Raw genomic sequence first — 6,000 nt, 5'->3', positions numbered from 1 at the left:
TGGTCCAGATAATTTCTAGAACAAATTATTGCACTTTATTTAATGTTGTCCCATGTACAAACTTTGAATTACAAGAAACACTGCAAACATGGTGTGCTACTGGCTTTAATCTGTTTAACTTTGGCTGGAATCTTTTCCCCAAACTCTCTCTCTTATACCAGTTCCTGGTATAAACTGGACACTGAAATCCATTTGATTATAGAAATCTCTGTTGCACACTTTGTGCGGCCATATCATTTAACAATGTGATCGTTAACAGAGTTGTCTTATTATTGGCATCCTATTTCTGCCCGGCAAGCCTGGAAGTCAATATTTAACAGCTTCAGGTCAGATTTAGGAATAGGATTTCAGTTTTTAAAATCTAGCAAAAGATTATACCCTTTTTAGAGAATGAAATGTGAACTAATATACACAACCATTATCAATATTCTGTTTCTATGACAATGCGAGCGGGAAGGAGAAAGGAAGAAAGAGAGACAGAGAAAGAAGTTTTTCCTCGGACCACAGTAGCAAAACTTTTGAAATCGCATTTGCTCATTAAATGATCTGAAAATCACTCCACAGAATCTGTTACTCTCATCAGCATTATACTAAAGTGCTCTTCGGTATAGCCTGTTGCACATGAAAGATGGCTATTTGATTCCCAGCACAGTTGGGTTCCAGTGTTTCAGACAGCGGGCTGCATGGATTTAAGAGCACTTTCTACTTGAGGAAGTGAAAGCCCTGAGGAAAGAGAGGTTGGGGAAGCATGCTGATGATGCCATGCATTGATGGACAATTTGATTGAGAACCTTGGACTGCCCATCCCAACTACAGAGGTCAGACACGTCTACACCAAATCAAACAAAGCAAGAAGTCGCGATTCATTTCTCCAGTCAGAATTGGGTTTCTTTGCTGGACGGCAATGGGAGTTCAGCAACTATAACCGCTGTGCGGCAAATCTATAAGTGAAAAATGTTCAAAAATACTGAATTGCAGAGAGATAGAGAGAGAGGGAGATATGAATGGGAAAGTGAGTTCTGTATTATTTTTATCTGCACACCCGTAATTTCTCACTACACACGCTATCTTAATATTGAAATGTGTTTTCTGTCAATAAGTCAGAAAGCAGAAATATAGCCACATCATTTAACTGAGTAAATTACATATTACTCTGTATGGGAAGAGCATTCCTAGGCAGGTATGCTGCTGTAAGCAATCATTATCACTGCACAGCTTCCCCACCTTTTCAGGGAAGTCTGTGAATGATCACAAGGGTGGGTGGAAGGGGCAATGTCCTCATTCAGAATGACACAGACTCCTGCAACTGATTTAAAACTTCAAATTGCTTGTAAATATAAAGTTTAAGCCTTAGAAGTACATCAGGGACTCGAAATACACATTTCTAGGGTCTTGGGTGCATCATGAAAATGGTTGGGCATTATGGAATCACAGCAGGGGCTTGCTGGTGTGGTAAGATGAAAACCCCTTTTAAAAAATAGACAAATCTTGGGTGGGGACACAAACTTTTGACAGAACATCATCACAGTGGGATAACATTGTTATATTCCTTTAAAAAACACACAAATTAATTGAACAAATTTGAAGGCTCTAAGGGGCCACTAAAAAGTTTTTTTGTATCATAGTATCACAGCAAAATACTGTGGTATCTTGGTAGCAGTGAGCAAAACATATATCTGTATATATGTTTTATATATGTGGCCTTGGGGCTCAAGAAATCATGGTATCACATTGCTTTTTTAAAAATACAGAGCAAACCACTTTGTTACTGTGTGTATGTGATGGGCTTCATTTGAACCCAAATTTCTTATGCCTTGTAACCTGTTTTCAGTGCCAGGAAGAAGTGAAGCAATAATAAAGAGAACAGTGTTTCTGAGTATGCTTAGAGTGCATTTCCCTTTTCAGCCAATAACCACAGCTCCTTCCATATGGAATTAGGATGTAGGGCTTCTAGTGCAAATAATGTTCTATCTAGACAAGTTGAGCCAAGATTTTTATTTGTGTGTGCGTGTGTTGAGACTTGCTTGTTCAACACAAGAAAACATTTTGCCCCCCCCCGCCTTTGTCATGTGGCAATTTAACATCAATTGCTAATTCTCGAAGAAGGCTTAAAGGCGTAAAGGGACCCCTGACCATTAGGTCCAGTCGTGGCCGACTCTGGAGTTGTGGCGCTCATCTCTCTTTATTGGCCAAGGGAGCCAGTGTACAGCTTCTGGGTCATGTGCCCAGCATGACTAAGCCGCTTCTGGCGAACCAGAGCAGCACACGGAAACGCCACTTACCTTCCTGCTGGAGTGGTACCTATTTATCTACTTGCACTTTGACGTGCTTTCGAACTGCTAGGTTGCAGGGACAGAGCAACGGGAGCTCACCCCGTCGCGGGGGTTCGAACCACTGACCTTCTGATCGGCAAGTCCTAGGCTCTGTGGTTTAACTCACAGCGCCACCCACGTCTCCGAAGAAGGCTTACTTGGAGCAATTATGGCTAGCAGCCACTGAAAGTTATATCACCTTTAGAGAACCGACAGAGCCTACTGAGACAATGTGTGCCCAACATTTCCAATGCGTGACCTATTATCGTGCACATTTTGACACTGATATTTGCATTCCCATTTAGAATACCGTTTACCACAGCATCAAACCTATTTGAGCTTTGTGGTTGTATATCACACCAAGGTGCAATCCCAATGTAAGGAGGAGGGAAAGGAGACAAGAAGGCATGTTAACCTCAAAGCATTTCCAGCATTCTTGCACCAGTTAACTGAAGAATTAATATGGCATCTGCGTCCTGCTTTCTATTCCACAAACCTCCCAGTGACACCATTCGGTGATTTTACATAGCACCACTTGTGGTTTAGGATTTCAACTGCATCCTTCTTAGACTATATGGAGAGAGTTGTTTCTCCAAAGGACCGGTATCAAAGATTCAAAATGATGATATTATATCTCTGTCTTGCAAACCAACATCCCTAATGAAATACAGCCAAGATACATTAAGGAGGAACAAGAGATAAGAGAGGAATTTTTGGCTATAACTCCTTCTGGAGGATTATATTTAAGAACGCTTGGAGAAGAAACTTATATTTATGGCTCAACAAAGAAATAAGATCTCCTCCAAATTGCTGAAGGTACGAAACCTTGTATTAAATCCATTAAAGTTTACATATGGAAGGCATATGACCATCCCACGATCGGTCAGCAACAAGGTGTGCAAAGAATCTGGTCTCCCCCCTCCCCACCCCCAATCTCCTTATGCTTGAAATAGGAAGCCAACTGAGCAAGCTGCAGCTTCGAACCACGCACGCACGACGGCTGCTTGTGCAAAACTCTCATTAAGATAATCCACACAATCATTTGCACATGGAATCTTGACAGCATCCAAATGTGTCGCCTTTGCCCCTCTGCAGACGCTAAACTGTGGCTTTTTGTGAGCACCAGATTGAACAGGGAGATGCGAGGGTGTTTAATTAGCTGAGAAATGTAAGCATCAGCATGTTTGGACAGCTTTTACTGCCCGTGGGTATCGGTTATTGCACCGGCCAGGAAGCGTTTAGTATGTGTGTCACAGCCGTGCCAGTGTGGCACCGTGACCTGTAGAAATGCACTGGCATCGTATAAAAAGCCAGGATATCGTGCCAGCAATGAGGGGTGCTTCAGTATTGTTGTGCCATCAATGCTCACTACGGAGAGAAACAGGGCTTGCCCAAAGTTGTTGAATTGGAAAAGAACATGGCCAAAGAGGGTACTAAAATTATTCACACTGTGGAGGCGGCTGCATTGCAATTCCATGCGCAGGGCATGGAGGCCTCGGTTTGATGAGGCCCTCAGCTACTGAGGGTAATGGGGCCCTTTATATGTCCAGCTGTCCTTTGTCAACAACATATTGTCACTGCTTTTTGTGTTGAATATATGCTATATGGTAATTTATGGACCTCATAGGTATCTATGCACATAACAAAATATGTATTTTATCAAAGGAATTGTTGAACTGAAATACAGTTAAGAAGTATATTAATAGTGAAATACAATTAAGAAGAAGTATGTATATTAATAGTGAAATAATTATTAAGCTCTAATTTAAACTGATTTTTTATTCATAACAAATTTAATTATGCAAACACATTGGCACTTGGCAATAACAAAAGTTCCTTTAGAAACACAATTTACAATTTTTGGGGGGCTCCCCAAGAGAGTGGGGCCCTAAGCTATAGCTTGTTTAGCTTATACAAGTGTTTTTTAATATTCAGTTGGAAGCTGCCCAGAGTGGCTGGGGAAACCCAGCAAGATGGGCGGGGTATAAATAAATTACTACTACTGCTACTACTACTACTATACGTAAATCTGGCTCTGTCCATGTGTAGCAATCAAGCAGGCAGCAAGTAGGGTATATCCTTGCCACGACATTAATGAAGGCTACTCTGAACTATTATAGCTATGCAAGCTATAGAATCTGTGTGCCAAGTGGGAAAACCCACTGATTCACAATATACTGTGATTATTTTTGAAGTGAAATATTTTTGGATCCATATTTCAAATTCCCCCCAAGTTAAGTCACAGGAATGTATTTCACTTCTAGACACCTACTATTTTAAAGATGGAAATGGCGGCTCCTAACCAATAATCAGATAATACAAAATTGGCACATCTCTTTTCAGCTAGGGATCTACCTGATATTCCAGCGACAGCAGGTAGCAGAATCACAACGTCAAGCTCAATTTCTGTAGCGGCACAAAAAGCTGAGAAGAAAGTGTGAAAATGGGGAGATTTTGACAAACGAATACCATTCACTTCTAAAGAAAATCCGTAGCTGTTCTGTATCACAAGAAAGCTATATCTATGATCTGGAAATCAATGATCAGAATGTAAGGGATTCCTGAAATGTGGGGAAAAACTTCTTCCTCCTCTTCCATTACATGTTGGGGATGGTGATAACTTAGCCACCTCTGCAGTTAGGGATTGTAGAGAAATTCCATTTGGTTAACATTTAAAGGCAAATCTATCTAGTTCGCACTTCATATGAACTATATACCGCATTTTTCGCTCTGTAAGATGCACCAGACCATAAGACGGACCTAGTTTTTGGAGGAGGAAAACAAGAAAAAATATATTCTGAATCCCAGAAGCCAGAACAGCAAGAAGGGTTGCTGCGCAGCGATAGCTGCACAGCCTATATTCGCTCCATAAGGCTTACACACATTTCCCCTTACTTTTAAGGAGGGAAAAAGTGTTTCTTATAGAGCGAAAAATATGGTATATATGCAAAATGCAACACCCATTCTTAGAAAGTCACATTTCTCCGAATTTTGTAATGTAGTTCTCTGGCCAATCAAAGTGTGCAAAAATGTTTATGCCAGGAAAAGTGTGCATTAAAATGCATATATTAGTTTTAAAAAATAACATTAATGTGCCTTGTATTACATTTTTTTTGTTTGCAAAAATGTGTGTGTTAAGCAACATTGCATACAAGAGTGCATACTGATGAGGACATCCTTCTTTTCTTTTCTTTTAAAAAATGCAAATTGACGTGGAAATATGGAGAACTAAATTCAAGATTGGAAAAATGAGATGCTGAGAAACAGAAAGCAGATTTATCCATCCTCAACTACTTACAGCACCTCCTTTGTGGACGAAGCCTACACAGATACATTTCCTGTACTGATAGAATAAAATAATCCCTTTGGGGGCATTGAATAGTGCATAATGCACATGTGTGAGGGAGTGGCATTGCTGCTGCAGCCTCTGCCCGGAACTTATGCACATCCACTAATTTTTATCATTTAAGTATTAAGTATTTTTCCAGTCTTTGTTGGACTGGCCCTGACACTCTTTTGTTTCACTCAGGGACCCTACAAAGGCAAGCACACACACACACACACACCATTAGCTAAAGGTGCTATTTTGGCTTTCGTCTGGATTCATTTTATTTGCACAGACTTTCTGAGGGAGTGGGTATCGTTGATCGTTTGGTTGGTTTGGTTAGATAGTAGGAATGTTACAAGA

Source organism: Podarcis raffonei, chromosome 17 (genome assembly GCF_027172205.1).
Source record: "Podarcis raffonei isolate rPodRaf1 chromosome 17, rPodRaf1.pri, whole genome shotgun sequence".
Lineage (NCBI taxonomy): Eukaryota > Metazoa > Chordata > Lepidosauria > Squamata > Lacertidae > Podarcis > Podarcis raffonei.
Note: the sequence above shows the minus strand (reverse complement) of the source record.